The 19,003-nt window shown below is 40.2% G+C and overlaps 1 protein-coding gene and 1 pseudogene across 1 annotated transcript in view; both read right to left on the bottom strand.

Moving 5' to 3' along the window:
• The window catches only part of SCFD2 (sec1 family domain containing 2), a 668,469-nt gene that overhangs the window by 607,064 nt on the left and 42,402 nt on the right, over positions 1-19,003 (bottom strand). The window lies entirely within an intron of this gene.
• On the bottom strand, positions 17,239-18,806 carry LOC102813312 (annotated as a pseudogene).

Raw genomic sequence — 19,003 nt, 5'->3', positions numbered from 1 at the left:
TATATGGAGGGGATTATAATCAGTGTAATGAAACAAGTTATATGAATTGTTGAATGTGAAACTGATAATGTGCCCTGTAAACTTTCACTCAATCCACAATAAAAACATTAAATTTAAAAAAAAAAATTGATCCAATAGACAACATTTCAAACTAGTGAAATTTCAAAATAAATCAGTTTCTGATGTTACATATTGTAAGCTAAGAAGAGTTCATTCAAATCCACAGTGTAATCATGATAGTAGATTTTGTGTAATAGTTTACCTTTCCAATTGTACAAAACACTGTAGATAATACTACAGAAAGTCCAAGAGCATGGTTTCTAGATCCAAATAACAAAAGGGTATGCTTCGGCCACATTCAAGGTCGATTTCCCATGAATTACTCAGCATCTCCAAACAGTTTTCTTCATCTCTTAAATAAGGATTGTAATAAGGCATATTCAGTGGGTTTTTGTGAAATTGTAATGAGCTAATTTAAATTGAATGAGCTATTTCAAACACCTAGGACAATATCTGGCATACAATCAGAGCTCAGAAAAGGACAGGAGTAATACTAATAATTTTGTTACTCTTGTCTGTCAAGACAGATCTGCCTCAAAGTAACCTCATGTGTCACACTTAAACTGCCCCATAGTGTTTCTTGGCTGCAATCTTTATGGAAGCAGATTACTAGGTCTTCTTCCCATGAAGCACCTGGGTAGGTTCAAACTGCCAAACTTTTGGCTAACAGCTGAGTGTTGAACCATTGCACCGTTAGGGGTCTAGTAGTAGCAGTACTAATACTATAGGTAGTAGTACTAGTCATGTGCCATTGGGTGAACTCCAAGTCATAGGAACCCTACCCAACAGAGTAGAACTGCTCAGTAGTGCGCCTAGCCTTTCATCGTTATGGGAACACATGGCAGATGTTTTCTACTGCAGAGTAGTTGGTGAATTCAGGACATCAACTTTTGGTTAGCAGCAAAATGCTTAATCATTGAGCCACCAGGGCTCCTTAGTAGTAGTGTTGCTATTTTTAAGTGTTGTGGAGTCAGTTCCAACTCATAGTGACCCTGTATATAGTATCTGTGGAGCAGCTGATTAGCAATACAATGCTTATCCTACAGTGACACACCAGGTCCCACAGTAGTATAAGTTGTTGTTGTTAAGTTCTGTTGAGTTGGTTCTGACCCACAGTGACCCTGTATAGGGTTTCTGTGGAGAAGCTGATGAGCTTGAATCATGGATCCTGTGGTTCAAACGGACTTTTCAGTCCAATGCATTAAATACCTAACCGACAGTGCCACACCAGGACTCCACAGTAGTAGTGGTTGTTGATAGTAGTAGTAGCTGTTGTTGTTGTTGTTGTTAAGTGCCATCAAGTCTGTTCCAACTAATAGTGACCCTACATAGGGTTTCTGAGGAACAGCTGGTGAGCATGAACTGCCAACCTTGCAGTTCAAATGGCTTTGCAGTCTGCCGAATTAACCCATAGCGCCACAAAAGGTAGTAGTAGTTGTTGTTGTTAGGTGCCATCGAGTCAGTAGCAACTCACAGCAACCCTATGCACAACAGAACAAAACACTCCCCGAATCAGGGCCATCCTCACAAATTGTTGCCACACTTGAGCCCATTGATTCCGCCACTTTCCCAATCCATCTCGCTGGTGGTCTTTCTCTTTTTCTCTGACCCACCACCTTACCAAACATAATATTCTTTTCCAGAAACTAATCCATCCTGACATATGTCTGAAGTATGAGAAGCGAAGTTTGGCCATCCTGGCCTCCAAGAAGAACTCTGACTGCACTTCTTCCAACACAGATCTGTTGGTTCTATGGGCAGCCCATGGCACTTTCAATATTCTCCTCCAACACTATAACTCAAAAGCATCAATTCTTCTATGGTCTTCCTGATTCAATGTCCAGCTTTCGTATGCATATGAGGTTATTGAAAATACCATGGCTTGGGTCAGGCACACCTTAGTCCTCAAGCTGACATCTTTGCTCTTCAACACCTTAAAAAGGTCTTGTGCAGCAGATTTGCCTAATGAAATATGTCATTTGATTTCCTGACTGCTGCTTCCATGAGTGTTGATACTTGATCCAAGAAGAATGAAGTCCTTGACAATGTCAATCTTTTCTCCATTGATAAGAATGTTGTTTATTGGTCCAGTGGTGAGGATTTTTGCTTTCTTGACATTGAAATGCAATCCATATCAAAGGCTGTGCTCTTTGATCTTTATCAGTAAATATTTTAAGTCCTCTTCACTTTCAGCAAGCAAGCTTGTATCATCTGCATATTACAGGTTGTTAATGAGTCTTCCTCCAATCCTGATGCCATGTTTTTCTTCATAGAACCCAGCTTCTTGTATTATTTGCTACCATACAGGTTGAATAAGTATGGTGAAAGAACACAACCCCGTCACACACCTTTCTTAATTTTAAACCATTCAGTGTTCCCATGTTCTGTTCGAACAACTGCCTCTTGGTCCACGTAGAGATTCCTCATGAGCACAATTAAGTGTTCAGGAATACTCACACTTTGCAATGTTGTCCATAGCTTCCAGAATCACAGCCACTCACAAGCCACCACAGTATGACAGACTGACAGACAAGTAGTGGGGTAGTAGTAGCAGTAAAATCAATGGTAAAAATTTTACATATCTAAAGAGATATATTTGTCTCTTCCAACTACCTGCATACACATGTGTATAACTATTTTCAGCATCTTCATTTACTATTGATACATATTGAAACACAGAAAACTCCAACTTAAGAAATCCCCCTATATAGAACAAATCAGAGTTCAGAATTTTAATTTTCAGGAATAAAATAGGAACCCACTGATCACTAAACAACATTGCTAGGTTCCACAGACCAGGCCATTATGCACAACTTGGCATTATAAGAAAATGGATGATGGCCACATCAGACCAGAAAATGGAGACTGATGACATCATATACAAATGCCAAATTAAACAATTACATAACTGGCAACACACTGAGAATCAGTGACCCAGTCAAGTTGACACATAACCATAAAATCACAGCCAGTGTTCCTCTCACCTCACACCTCAGCATCCATAACTACCAGATATATATTGCTAATGTGCAAAATATTGAGATAATAGATATCTTACTACTGTCATAAACAGGAAATGTCACATACAAGAAAGTTGATATATGAGAAGTAGATGTAGATTACCTAGATGCTTACAGAAAGTTAGTTTCTCTTATGAACATTAAAGCATACTTTGTACAACCATTTCTTGCCTGTCCAACTTAAAGACTTTGAAATTTTGTAGACAGCCATTCAACAGGATATTTTAAAACTATAATTGTTACTTAAATGATGAGTTCATGTTCTATAAATATTATAGACTGACTTATCAAAATAGATGTATAACTCTTGGGTTAGAAGTGAATAGTAGATGAAAAAAGACTCATCTTTACATATGCAACAAGATTCTACCTAACCAAATACAAGCAAATGAAAACCTATTTTTCATTTACTTGTATTTTTTTTTTGTTTTTGAAAACATCTAAAGAAAATCTTATAATACGCTTGAAAAAAAATATTATAGCTTCAAACAAATCACACTGCTATCCTTATTTCTACCTAATCTAAACTCTTAAGGATCTACTATAAACCTGCTTTGTCTTGATTAGTTTCTTCTTTCATGTTGAGGAACAGCTGCCCAGCATCTTTTTAATAGCAGGCCAACCCCAAAACAATATATCACTTTTATCCATGGCTAAATTAAGGGGAAAAACTGAAAAGCAGATAAAAAACATTACATATACTTTAAAATATCACCATATATCCTACTTCAAAAGCATTTCACAATTTACAAAACAGCTTTTATATACTATATCATTTGATTCTCATCTCAAGAATGAAATCATTATAATTACCATGCTTTAAAGAGCCTCAGAAAAACCAACTAACTAAAAGAACCCCAGATTTCTAAACTGCAAAACTGGAGCTCAACCCCATGTAAGTGACTTCTAATTCCTATAATCTCTCTACTATGCCATTCCATGTGTGTATTATGCAAATCATCAAAGAAAGTCAATTATGGAGGGTTCCAATTATATTCAACTTTTCATGTTCCTTTCTTTTCTGATCCTGAATACATCTTCTCTTTCCCCTAGAGTTTAAATGTGGGCCTAGGATGAAATAGAGTGAAGAATGAAGTCGATCCACATTTCTTAAAGAAATAGATAAAACACTTTCTCAGGATTTTGCACCTTTTTGCTTTAAACAATAGTATGCCATTCACCTTTATACCACTAGCTAGCTACTCACAAGCCTCGACTTTTGTTATTGAAAGATTCTCTGGGCAAATTATTGAATGATGCAGAATGCATCAAGAGAAGATGGAAGGAATACACAGAGTCATTGTACCAAAAGGAAATGGTCAATGTTCAACCATTTCAAGAGTAGCATATGATCAAGAGCCAATGATACTCAGGGAGGAAGTCCAAAGTGCATTGAAGGAATTGGCAAAGAACAAGGACCCAGGAACTGATGGAATAAAAATTGAAATATTTGAAGAAAGTAAGGTGGCACAAGAGGCACTCACTCATCTCTGCCAAGAAATTTGGAAGACAACTATCTGGCTGACTGATTGGAAGAGATCCATATTTGTGCCATTCCAAAGAGAGGTGACCCAAAGGAATACAGAAATCATCGTACAATCTCTTTGATATCTCAAGTGAGCAAAGTTTTGCTAAAGGTAATACAGAAACAGCTAAAATCATACATTGACAGAGAACTTCCAGAGGTTCAAGATGGATTCAGAAGAGGCCGTGGAATGAGAGATACCACTGCTGATGTCCAATGGATCTCGGCTGAAAGCAGAGAATATCAGAAAGATGTTTACCTGTGCTTTATTGACTACGCAAAGGCTTTCAATTGTGTGGATCATGACAAGCTATGGACAACATTGCGAAGTATGAGAATTCCAGAAGACTTAATTGTATTTATGAGGAATCTGTACCTGGACCAAGAAGCAGTTGTTTGAACAGACCTTGGGAACACTGAATGTTTTAAAATTAAGAAAAGTGTGTGACAAGGTTGTATTCTTTCACCATACTTATTCAACCTGTATGCTGAGCAAATAATACAAGAAGCTGTTTTCTAGTAAGAAAAATGTGGCATCAGGATTGGAGGAAGACTCACTAACAACCTGCAATATGCAGATGATACAACCTTGCTTGCTGAAAGTGAAGAGGACTTGAAATATTTACTGATAAAGATCAAAGAGCACAGCCTTCGGTAGGGATTACGTCTCAATGTCAAGAAAACAAAAATCCTCACCACTGGACCAATAAACAGCATTCTTATCAACGGAGAAAAGATTGAAGTTGTCAAGGACTTCATTCTTCTTGGATCAACTATCAACACTCAAGGAAGCAGCAGTCAAGAGATCAGACGACGTATTGCATTAGGCAAATCTGCTGCACAGGAACATTTTAAAGTGTTGAAGAGCAAAGACGTCAACTTGAAGACTAAGGTGCGCCTGACCCAAGCCATGGTATTTTCAATAACCTCATATGCATGCGAAAGCTGGACAGCGAATAAGGAAGATCGTAGAAGAATTGATGCCTTTGAATTATGGTGTTGGAGGAGAATATTAAGAGTTCCATGGGCTGCCAAGAGAATCAATAGATCTGTTTTGGAAGAAGTGCAGCCAGAGTGCTCCTTAGAGGCCAAGATGGCAAAACTTCGTCTCTCATACTTTGGACATATTGTCAGAGGGAACAGTCGTTGGAGAAGGTATCATGCTTGGTAAGATGGAGGGTCAAAGAAAAACAGGAAGGCCCCCAACGAGATGGACTGGCCAGGTGGTAGCATTGATGGACTCAAGTGTGGCAGCGTTAGTGAGGTTGGCCCAGGATCGGACATTGTTTCATTCTGGTGTGCATGGGGTCACTATGAGTCAGTTCCAACTCGATGCCACCTAACAACAACAACAACTCACAGTGACTTTGCTTCATAATGCCATTTTCCAGTATTATTTGACTTCCTTCTTTAAAGCTTTCTCTCTTTCAATGTGACTTAGCTGAACTTTTAAAAAATCATTCTGCATATATGCCATTTCTTTAACTAATAAAGGAAAAAACTAAATTCTAAGTTACCCAAAAGTAGTATTTTCAATCGAATTCTTCTTTCTTTCTCTCTCTCTTTCTTTCCTTTCAACTTTTTATTGTGAATAGGAGCCCTGGTGGTGTAGTGGTCCATATTGGGCTGCTAACCATAAGGCCAGAAGTTCAAATCCACCAGCTGCTCCATGGGATATAGATGAGGCTTTCTGTTCCCATAAAGACTGACAGCTTTGGAAACCACATAGGGTCTCTAAGATTCGGACCTGCTTCCACAGCACAAAGCAGCAACAAAAGCAGCAGAGTGAAGGTTTACAAAGTAGATCATCACTTTTACATTTAACAAATTACATACATTCATGTCAATGATTACACTGTAACATTAGTTTTCCCACTTCCTCCCTATGATTGTTTCCATTCCACTTTTTCCAACGCTTCTGACTTCTGTCCTTAGGTAAATGCTGCCTTTTTTTATCTTGAATGGTATGCATTCTCACCTTATATACCTATCTACTGTTTGGCTGAAAATTGAACCATAAGGGTGAGTTCAATTACAGATCTGAAGGGTAACCAAGGACCATAGTCTTAGGTTCTTCAAGTCTCTCTCTGGCCAGTAAAACTAGTCTTTTTTTTTTTTTTTTTTTAAATTTTGAGGTTTGTTCCACATTTCTTCCATTCTATCCAGAACCTCCTAAACTGATCCCTTTCAGAGCAACTGGCAGTGGTCATTGGCTACCATATAAATTCTGGTCTCAAGGTCATGGAGACAAGTGTTCAATCATTCCATTAGTCCATTGAACTAATTGATTCCAAGCATCTTCAATTTTCATCACTCTTCTTTCTTCTGCACCGGGAGAGACCAATATTTGCAACTTAGATGGCCACTGAAAACCTCTGGAGCAATTCTACTCTGCACATATGGGATCACAGTGAGTTAGAAGTGATTTGACAGCAACTAACAACAATGCGTTGTGGTTACGAATCAGTCTGCTAACCTCAAGGTCGGCAGTTTGAAACTACCAGCCATTCCATGGGAGAAAGATGAGGCTTTCTGCTCCCATAAAGATTTACTGTCTCAAAAACCCCGTGCAGGGTCACTCTGAGTAGGAACTGACTCCATGGTACTTAACAACAAATCATATTAGCATATTAATATGCTAATATTATTATTTCATTCCTTGAGAACTCAATATATCACTGGTGATGTTGTTAAGTGCCATTGAGTTGATTCAAACCAAACCACAAGGTTAGTGGTTCAAACCAACCAGTTGCTCCTCAGTTTATATATAAACCCTATATAGTGTCGTTATGAATCAGAACTGATTCGACAGCATGTAACAGCAATAATGTTCTATGAAGTTAAACACTTGAACAAGAATGCTAATTTCTGAAATTCCTTGGCTACCTTAACAAGCTATGTCTGTATGGTTTCCATTATACCCTCCTTGGTGTTCCAAATTCAAATGTTTGATTAACTTTTTTATGTCACTCAGCAAAAGACAAGTGAGTATAACATGCTCTTATTTATTTTATTAACTTTTTTCTTTTTTTCACAAGTATAGCCCCAGTAATAAAACACTAAAAAACATTTCCAACAGTTTGTAGAATATAACTTAAATAATTTTTTACTTTTTCTCTGTTTCCAAAGTCACATTTACCAAAAATAAACTTTAATTCAGGCTTCTCTATGTCATTTGCTATAATCAATTCCTTGAAATACACAATATAAAAGTACATTTGACAACCTTGGAACAACAGGGCTCTAGGATACAGGGATTGAGACATGGCTGGAATGGGCAAAAAGAGGAGAAATACTGTTAAGATGCTTGGTTGTCTTTTGAATCTTGGTTATCCTTGCATACCATTATAAAATACACATGAGACAGAGAAAAAGGAATGGCCAGAAATATCATCATAGAAGGCTTCTAAGTCTGTCTTCTGCCTATAACTGATTGGAATACCTAAAATGGTGCTACAACGTGCCCAGTGAAGGAGACTTCCTGTGGAGCCTCTGCATTACATAAGACCATAGATGGAATCCTGAACCTCACCCAGAATCTTCTGAGATGGGAAATTTCCACTTGAAAGGACAAGCTGACCAGCCTGGAGCCACTAGAAAAACAGAAGATGCTTCTTGAAACAAAGACTGCCAGGAAAAAAACAAAACAATAATGGCAGTCCAACTGATTACTACAAGAACAAGCAAGTTGCTCACCCAGGAGACATCAAGGCAAGTGGTCGGGTCCCCTCAGGGAAAACCCCCTTCCAAGAGTAAGACTCAATGAGAATACACGAGCAGACATGTGCTCTGACTGGTGACTATGTTGATCACCAATAAGGGGAAGTGAGGGAAAAACAGCAATGAAGCTGCAAGCTAAGTCCAACCACATTCAATACACTCCTGTGAACTCAGGTGGAGAATTGGTTGGCCAGCAGTTTGGCAAGACCTGGAGACTCCTGGGCCCAGAGTCAGTGAAATAACCACAGAGGACTAGAGTGGAGAATGAAGCATCCAGCTGCTAAGAAGAGAGGGCATATGTACAAGAACACCCACACTTGCAGATAATACCCACTTGACCTGGCTTCAGTGGCTGGATGATCAGAGTTCAACTAGAAGAAGAAAGAAGAGGAAAAACAGAGTAATCAGATACAATTTGATGAATTTGACCTACACCTATGGATGCAGTAGCTCAAAAGAGGGAACAAATCTTTACAGCAAGGATCATTCCCACCCCCTTGATACACAGGGTAAACAAGGATAGGCAACTTGGACATTGGCTACCCAAAATTGGGGGCTGCAAAGGCAAGAAGTGACTGGCTTACAAGCTTTCAAGATGGATCCTAGATCCAGAGGGCGTGGAGGAAGGTAGAATCTCCACTGAGTAGTATCCAATCTGTCTGTGTGGGGCTTATGAAAGGATGTGGGGATCGGACTCCTGGGGTACAATAGTGAATAATTGCTATCAGGACTGACTGTAAGGTTTGGAAATGTAAAGGTAGACATTTTGTAGCAAAAGGAGGGGAGTAGTTGACTTTGTAGTCCAGGAGCAGAGGCCCCTGGGACCATTTAGGGAGAAAAGCAGGGTGAGGGACCCTACCCAGAGAAACAGTGACACCAGAGATGGAGGCAGAGACGATGATGTGGAGAGATGGAGTGGCTGGGGACTTTAGAGCCAGAGAGGCAGAGGGGTTGTATGCTGATGACCAAGGGGCAGGCTTGCGAGCTATATCCTTTGGTTGGTTGATGATGCATGGAGGTGATTGTAACCACGGCAATGTAACGATATACGGTAGGATGAATGTAAAACTAATGTTCTCCCATGTAAACTATCACATAATTCACAATAAAACAGTTTCAAGAAATAAGTAATAATAATAAACTATTTTAAAAAAATACCCAGGCCCAAGAGCTGAGAATATGGAGCTGGTATCTCCTCCCTGGTATACAGATAAAATTTACAGCAGCAGTAGGATCTGTTTTAGATAAAATTTAAAGCTAATTAAACAAGCTTAATTTGTTCCTCCCATAGATCAAAATATTGGTGGTAAATGGAATATGTAGATATGACTGTCAGCTTTTACAAAACATACAGAAACCTTGTAACTCTAAAGCTCTGTGGAAATCCCTGGTTACACACATAGATTCTGCCAGATTCCTCTTCAAGGACACCTTCTAATAAACTCTTGTTTCTATTCTGAAGAGGGAAAAAAAAAAAAAAAGTATATTTACCCTATGAAAAGATCCATTAATTGTGAGATATACTTAGTTTCTATATTTTTATAACTGCAAAAAATGTCAAACACATACTGTGTATCCCTTTTTGGTACAGAGTCTCTTGTTATTGTTGTTAAGTGCCATCAGGTTGTTACCAACTCATAGGGACCCTGTATACGGTTTCCAAGGCTATAAATCTATGTGGGACCAAAAAGCCTCATGTTTTTCTGTGGAGAAGCTGTTGGGCTCCAACACTGCTTTTGTGGTCCGTAGTCCACTGCTTCTTGTACAAGATCAGCACACTCCCACTGAGTCTCTTGTTGTTGTTAAGGTCACCTAGTTGGCTCCAGTTCAAAGCGACCCTATATAGGGTTTCTGAGGAGTGGCTGGTGAGTTTGAACTACCAACCTTGTGGTTCACACCAACCTTGTTGTTCAGTATTTACCCTATCCTTAAAAATCTAAATATTTTTATAACAACTTGTCATGTCTAAAGAAAATTAAAGGCTTATGATAAACACATAACAATAATCTGCTATGAAAAACTTTAAAAAGTCATTCTGGAGAGTTTTATACATGAAGATACAGTCCTTTCTGTTAAGTCTTAGCTCTTTATTCACCAGAATTTCTCAACTGTGAATGAAATGGTAGACTGCCTAGGTTTGGCAAGTATGAAATGTCAAATGCAGCCTGCAAAAACGAACAGGAAATATTCATCACCAAATAAAATCAAATTAAATCAGCATTAATTTTTAAAAAGTGGTCGAATGATGAATCATGGTGCTACTTCAGTCAGATGGAAGGCATAAAATTAAAGAGCCTGAGGGTAAAAGGTGAGTGCACACTATTATCTTGTGACTAAACTTAGAGAAATGGTTTCTTCATGACATTCACAGGAAGTTAAGCTTACTCACAAGCATTTGTAGGAAGAGTCATATTATCCTTATTATCACCCAAAAAATACAAGGACTACAAAAAACAAACAAACAACTTGTTTTTAACTAATTTTAAACAGGGAACAATCTGAGTCATAGTTTTCCTTAGCAGGGGATAATGACTACCATCGGTAGTGAACTTAATGAGTTCTGAAGGTAGGTTTTTTTTTTTAATGAAATTACTCACAGTAGGCTTTAAAAGTCATCTTTCCTCTTTTCTGCTTTTTAAAACATTTACCTCATATTTTAGAACATTAATCTTCATATCAACAGATGTGAAAGCAAATTAATATGAGCTTTAGTCAAAAAGTACTGCCGTTAGGGCTCTAGTTCATACATGCATGGGTTTAATCCAAATAAAACATGTTTAAATATGTCTGCAATTAGTGGTTGGCTGCAGACAAGTTCTTTCAGTAATACATTTATCTTAGTCTCTTAGGCTCTAAGACTTGCATTAGTGTTTGCCTTTCAAAAAAAAAAAATGGACCTATCCAGATGTTCTTCACAGAATTGCTGCCATCTCCTGCTTCAGCTGAACAGAATCAGGACTCAACCAGCCTCCCCGCAATGGGCTGCTCTCCACCAGCCTTCCACCACCTCCCACCAGCACCGTGCTGCTACCGCCTTTCCTCCACTGCCGCCTTGATGACCAGTCCCCCTCGTAGGTGCAGCAGAATTACAACCAGGAGTCGGAGACCGCCATCAACCACCAGGTCAACCTGGAGCTCTATGTCTCCTACATCTACCTGTCCATGTCTCACTACTTCTGCCGCCATGAATGTGGCTTTGAAGAATCTTGTCAAATATTTTGCTGCTCCAATCTCATGAGAGAAGGAACATGCTGAGTAACTGATGAAGATGTAGAACCAATGAGGTGGCCAAATCTTCCTCAGGATATCAAGAAACCAGACCCAGATGACTGGGAGGGCGGGTTGAATGTAATGGAGTGTGTGTTACACTTGGAAAAAACGTAAATCAGTCACTACTGGAATTGCACAAACTGGCAACTGACATTAACAACCCCCATATGTGTGACTTCATTGGGATGCATTAGCTGAATGAGCAGGTGAAATCCATTAAAGAACTGGGTACTAGTAACCAACTTGCACACTATGGGGTCCCCGGATTCTGGTCTGACACAGTATCTCTTTGGGAGATGGCAAGGGAAAGAGCTGAGCTTTAGCCTGGCTTCCTCATGACCCCAGGCATGACTTCCTGAGTCTCCAAGACAGCACATGCATGTTGGGTTTACCTTTGCCTTTTCTACAAAATGTGCCAAAACATTCACTTACATTCTATCACTTATACTGTTCCTTCAGATAAAGTCATTTGATAACCCTACCCCCTGCCCAAAAACAAACAAACAAACAAAAAAACTGGCAGCTGAGGGGATCTACTAAGCCAGTTCAACTCAAGGCAGAAAGATTAGTTCAAAAAGAATGACAACTGCTATTTTTGGACTCCAAAAGTATAATATTAATCAATTTTCTTGAAGGACACAGGATGATCACAGGAACTTATTAAGAAGAGGTTTTAAGGAAATTGAAAACTGCATTGGTGAGGAAAATCAGGAAAGTTGCATCAAAAAATTGATTTCCATCATAACAATGTACCTGCTCATTCTTCAAGAATAGCAAAGCTGTCCTGTGACAATTTCATTGGGAAACCTTACCTCATTCATCCTATAGCCCTGATCTTGCTCCTTTGGAATTCCTTTTGTTACCAAAATTCAAAGAACATTACAAATCAACTTGATAACTTGAGTCCCTAAAGAATGCCTAAACCACCATTTTGACATGGTATAAATCAAAGAGTGCAGAATTCTTCAGGAAAATGTTAGAGAGATAATAATATGGCCTTCAGAAGTGTATATATCTGCTTGGAGGATATGTCAAGAAACTACAGCTTCACACTTTGATATTTTTGTTTAACAAAGATTTTCATGATTTGCTCCACCATTCTCTCTCAGTTTGTCATACTTTGGTGGCTTGCTTGTTGCTGTGATGCTGAAAGATATACCACTAGTCCTTTAAATACCAACAGATTCACCATGGTGGACAGGTTTCAGCTGAGTTTCCAGACTAAGACAGACTAAGAAGTAGAGGAGGACTACTTCTGAATGTTAGCTACTGAAAGGAGATGAAGATAAGATTCTTATGATTCAATAATGAGTAATTATTATCGTGACTAATTGCAATGGTCACAACTGTAAAGGTAAAAGTTTTGTAACAAAAAGCGGGGAGAATTGGACTACTGGTATGGTGCTATGGGTTAATGCACCAGACTGCAAAGCAGTTTGAACTGCAAGGTTGATGGTTCAAGCTCACCAGCTGCTCCTTGGATACCCTATACAGGGTCACTATGGGTCAGAATCAACTTGATGGCACTTCACAACAACAATTGGTCCAGTACCATAGTGGTTACGAGTCAGGCTACTAACCTCAAGGTCCGCAGTTTAAAACTACCTGCCATTCCGTGGGAGAAAGATGAGGCTTTCTGCTCCTGTAAAGATTTACAACCTCGGAAACCCTATGCAGGGTCGCTATGAGTCTGAACTGACTCCACAGCACACCACCACCACCACCACCACACTGGTACAGTAGTGAAGATTTTTGTTTTCTTTACATTGAGATATAATCCATACTGAAAGTTGTAGTCTTTGATCTTCATCAGTAAGTACTCCAAGTCCTCTTCACTTCCAGCAAGAAAGGTTGTGTCATAGCATATCACAGGCTATTAATGATTCTTCCTCCAATCCTGATGCCACGCTCTTCATATAATCCAGTTTCTTGAATTATTTGCTCAGCATACAGATTGAATAAATATTGTAAAAGGACATAACCCTGACTTTGTTTTCTCAAGCTGCAGCTTGAAATCTGTTCAACTCTTTTTCTTCCTCATTTCTCCCATTTGCTTTAGCTTCTCTATGCTCAAGAGCAAATTTCAGAGCCTCTTCTGACATCCACGCTGGTGTTTTCTGTTTTTAATCTCTCTTTGATGACCTTTTGCTTTCTTTATGTATCATGTCGCTGATGTCATCCACAACTCTTCTGGGTTCCCATCAGCATTGTCGGTATTCTATTAACTTTTTCCTTCCTTTAAAACAGTCTCTTTTATCCTGCAATCTACCTGACCTCTTCACCACCTGGATCTCTGTTGCTATGTTTTTACCTTTTTTCACATTGTAATTGTTTTGATCATAGACTGATTTTTCAGATTCTCTGAATTCATTCTTGTAGTTTTGTTCTGTTTTGGAATCTTCCATCTGTCAATTGAGTTCCAGGTTATCTCTGGTTGTTGTTTGTTCTTGTTGGTTCTCTGTCCACAGAACTCCCTTTAGAATGTTTTGAAGCACTGGGTTGCATTTCAATGTAAAGAAAACAAAACTCCTCACCACTGGACCAATAAACAACATTCTTATCAATGGAGAAAAGATTGAAGTTGTCAAGAACTTCATTCTTCTTGGATCAACTATCAACACTCATGGAAGAAGCAGTCAAGAAATCATACAACATATTGCATTAGGCAAATCTGCTGCATACGACTTTTTTTAAGTGTTGAAGAGCAAAGTTGTCAGATTGAGGACTAAGGTGCACCTGACCGAAGCTATGGAATTTTCAATAACCTCACATGCAAGCAAAAGCTAGACAGTGAGTAGGGAAGACCATAGAAGAATTGATGCTTTTGAGTTATAGTGTTGGAGGAGAACACTGAAAGTGCCATGGGCTACCAAAAGAACCAACAGATCTGTGTTGGAAGAAGTGCAGCCAAAGTGCTCCTTGGAGGCCAGGATGGCCAAACTTCGTCTCTGATACTTCAGACATATTGTCTGGAGGGACCAGTTGCTGGAGAAGGATATCATGTTGTTAAGGTGGAGGGTCAGAGAAAAAGAGCCAGACCCCCAGCAAGACAGATTGGCCAAGCGGCAACATCAATGGGCTCAAGCATGGCAACAATTGTGAGGCTGGCCCAGGACCAGGCCAGTGTTTCGTTCTGTTGTGAATAGGGTTGCTATGAATGGGTACCAACTCATGGCACCTAATAACCACAACAACAACATCAATCAGATCTGACTTCACAGCAATTAACAACAACAAAAATAATGATTTAGAAGCACCCCAATAAAGACTGAGCTTGGTTTACACCAAATCCAGGGACTGGATTTTCAGACTTGTTACTGATTTTTACTTGGCAGTGAACTTTAACTTAATCAGAGATTACAATCACTTGTCATTCAAATGTAATGAATCTTTCAAGGCCCTCTTTTCCATTTCAGCTAACTTCAGAGGGTTCTTGGCTTTGTTTAAAGGAGCCATAGTTTCCATTTAAATTATGAATCCCAAAGCCACAATGACCCAGAGTTCAGTCTTCTCACAACACAAAGACCACAAACCATTTAAAATTTTTCAATATGAAAAGATCCTGGATTTTGCATGCACATTCCTTAACTAACACATAGCATGACAGAGTTGCAGAATGTCAGTAATTACAGAACTAGAATTTCTATCTTCCAACCACTTTTTCTTTCTCTGTCTTAAAAAATAAATAATTTTGTGAAATAAAACTATTAAACATAATTCTTTATAATGAAATATAACTTAAGATGTCTGTGGCATACTATTCAAATTTTTCTCAGTGGGCACATATCCCTTCATTTGCAGAAAACAACTCTACTATATTTCACCATGCTATCAGTAAACTATTCAGTAATTCTGTTTCCTAAAGCTGTAACTGAGCCCAGATGTTTTCTAGGGGAAGAATTTTTCAAAAAGGTTAAATACTGCAAGCTGTGTACTGCGAGGAGCTAGGCTTTTCTCCTATTCAACTTATAATGTTTACTTGAAAAGAACAAAAATAATCATTTTTGCAAGGAGGTCCAAGTGGAGAAAAGGAGAGGTTCACAACCTGTACCAGCCTAGAGGTAGGAACATAGCTATGTGAGGCTATATCCTCTGGTGCCTGCAGGCACTCCAATTTAACACCATTAAACCAGTCAAAAGCCCACTGCTGTGAAGTCCATTCTCACTCATAGCAACTGCTCCAATGCGTTCCAGAGGTTATAAGTCTTTACAAAAACAGACTACTTAATCTTTCTCTCATGGAACAGCTGATAGATTTGGACCCCCAACCTCTCAGTTAGCAGGTCAACACTTAATCTACTACACAACCAGGGTTTCTTTTAAAATCATTAAACAAAAACAAACCCACTGCTATCTAGTTGATTCATACTCATCTTGACTCTTATAGGACAAAATAGAAAGCCTAAGATTAATGTGGGACACCATGAAGAGGAACAACTTATAGGTGATTAAAATTCCAGAACAGGAAGAGACAATAAAAACCACAGAGAAGGAATGGAAGTATCAGGGAGAGAGATGGTGGACCAGGCAAAAAGGCTGTGCGAGTTATATGTGGCAAGAATATAGAAAACCGGACAAGAAAGATATAGAGGACAGTCCTGGAACTCTGTGTGCCAGAGGAATAGATCTGAAAGTGGATTGATTGCTTACTAAGAGACAGAGATGAATAGATGCCGCAAAAGACGAGGTGACTGACGAGCAGTGGCAGCCAATGGAACCCACTGCAGCCATCTTGAAAGTTCATGAACAGCTTTAGAGACAAGAAAATATAGTCACATGGCAAAAACCCACCTATGGCTCTTGGAGACAAAGGTATGATTTGTTTATTTATTTTTCTTCCTTTTTTTCCAAGCAGCAAACAACTGCAGGGAATCTCCCATCTTCCAGGTAGTCAGAGCTACTTGGAGGTTGTAATCCTCAGGGAGGAGCCATATACAATAACCCCAAAACAGCAGGCTGTGACCCAAATCTGCAAAGTTGACCCTGGCCAGCCATGGACTGGCTCTTACTGGGAGAGGGGTTGAATGGACACATAGAAAAGAAGAAGAAAAAAATAAAACAAAACAGAGAAAACTGTTGAAGAGTTGTTAGAAAAAATTTCCTTACATCTTTGATGGCTACCAGAGATAGGAGGGTAATATACAACATACAACATACAAGAAGATGGAGGTTGGTAGAAGACTATACCCTCATTGCAACCTCAATCACCCAGGTCTCCACTGCAGAGACAGCCAATCTCATGAGTTCCACAGACATTTTCCAGATATACTCAAGGCATTACAAGCAAATATGAATAAATATTTTACTTCTTTTTATAAATAGATGTGCTGCATCTTGCTTTGCTTGGTTGAGAGTATGTCTTTAAGCTTATTCCTTATCCACATGTAACCAACTCCTTCATTCTCATTTATTTATTTTTTTGTTTAAAGACTCTTTTACTGCCACGAATACAAAAGGCTATGACAGCATCCCTACAGTCACATCTTCAAAAATGAGAAACGACGGGTCCAAACAGTTGTTTACAGCATCTCCACTGCCGGACCCAGGAAATAATAAATAGTGGCAGATGGACGCACCATGGGACACCCTTTACGCAAGTGCAGTGGAGGGTCCGTCACCACGGCAACTCGCATCCAGGTCTCTTCACTCTTTAGACTCACCAGGCTTCTGGATGTCATCAATCTTCAGAATCATCTGGACCAGCTGCGTTGCAAGCAGTATCTGCTGCTTTTTGCCAATCAAGGTTTATATGACGTGCTGCTGCTTCATACTTGTGCAGACAGTCGATGCCCAGAGCCGGGTTCATTTCCTTCACCTGTCGGGTACGAACCTCTGTCATCATCTGGATGGGTTCATGCCGCTATTCTCAGAGAGCACCATGGGGATGGCCTCCAGGGCATCAGCAAATGCCCGCATGGGTCATGCTCCAGGGTCGGGCACTTGTCTGCCTCCTGGCTAATGACCAGGGCACAGGAGATCTCTGCCGCTCCCGTACACTACTCGGTTGTCGCAAATGACGTTCCAGATGACACACAGGGCATCATGGAGGGAGCGCTTGGCCTCCTCATCATCTTGTTGCCTCCGTGGATGAAGAGGAAGATGGTGACTGTCCTGGAGTTCTTGCACTGCTCGATGACCAGCATCCTGTCCTTGGCCATCACAAATGAGATTTCCTTCACGAACACTGCAAAGTCCAGCTTCTCGGCTGTGAGTACTGAGAAGTGTGGGACAATGCGCCCCCCGGGGGCGATGGCGATCAGCTTGGTTTCCAGCCCTTGGACCCAGTGGACTGTAGGGAGCTTGTTCGGCAGCAGTAAGCCCCACTGGCAAATGGCCAGGTTAGCACCCGGGTCTTTAATCTGTTGGATCATCTCCTCAAACTTCTTCTTCTCATACTTCTGGAGGATTTTGTTGTCGTCCACAGAGCTCACTTCCATCTTGTGCTTCTTCTTGGGTTTTGGCGGCTCAAACAGGTACGTGACATCGCAATCTCGGCATTCTCCACCCTCTTCGGTATCTGGAGATGACTGAAGTCCTTGTCCACAATGATACCTTTGATGAGCTTTGTGTCCTCCAGCCACCTGCTCACCTTGCCCTCCACCTTAATGAGTTCAAAGTCCACGTTTCAGCGCTGCACGTCTGCAACTGTGAAGGCGTTCACTGAGATCTTGGCCATCTGCTTGCTGGTGACAGCTGTTCACCACTTTGGAGCCCAGCATGGTCTTGGCCGTCTGGACCAGGGACTTCGTGTCCACCACATCCACTAGGTTCAGGTGCTCGATGGCTATGCCGGAGGCCTGCTCGGAACCATCAGCAATCCTGATGGGGTGGATGCTGCGGTCCAGCAGGGGATCCTCCTCCTTCAATAGGGATCTGGCCAGGACAACCACTCCGGTGGTCCCGTCTCCAATCTCGTGTCTTGCGACTTAGAGAGTTCCTCCACCATCAGCTTGGCGATCTGGTGGTTAATGTCCAACATGCTCAGGATGCCCTGTCATTCGTCACTGTCACGTCCCCATCCTTGTCCACCATCATCTTGTCAAGCCCATTTGGTCCAACTGATGCTCTCATTCTATTTGCTATAGCCTTTGCCGCCATTTTATAAGACTTGAGGGCCTGAGCCCCATGAGGCAGGACTTGCGGTCCTAGTTCTTGAAGATGAGGAAAGGGTGCCCATACTCGTTGAAGTCCAGGGTCCCCACGGATGTCATGATTCAGCAGCACCAGTGACCCCTTCATTCTTTTTTAATAGTTGTAAAATATTTTATTTTGAGTGTATTGAACTAACTGACACTGTAGTTACTTCAATTTTGCTATTATAAATGCCATAGTAAATACCAAATGCAATGTTATTCTACCTGGTGTAGTGCTATAGGCTAAGCACTCAACCATAAACTTGGTTTGAACT

This window comes from Chrysochloris asiatica, unplaced genomic scaffold (genome assembly GCF_000296735.1).
Source record: "Chrysochloris asiatica unplaced genomic scaffold, ChrAsi1.0 scaffold00115, whole genome shotgun sequence".
Classification (NCBI taxonomy): Eukaryota; Metazoa; Chordata; class Mammalia; order Afrosoricida; family Chrysochloridae; genus Chrysochloris; species Chrysochloris asiatica.
The sequence above is the reverse complement of the archived record's forward strand: the minus strand, read 5'-3'. Positions and strand labels throughout refer to the sequence as shown.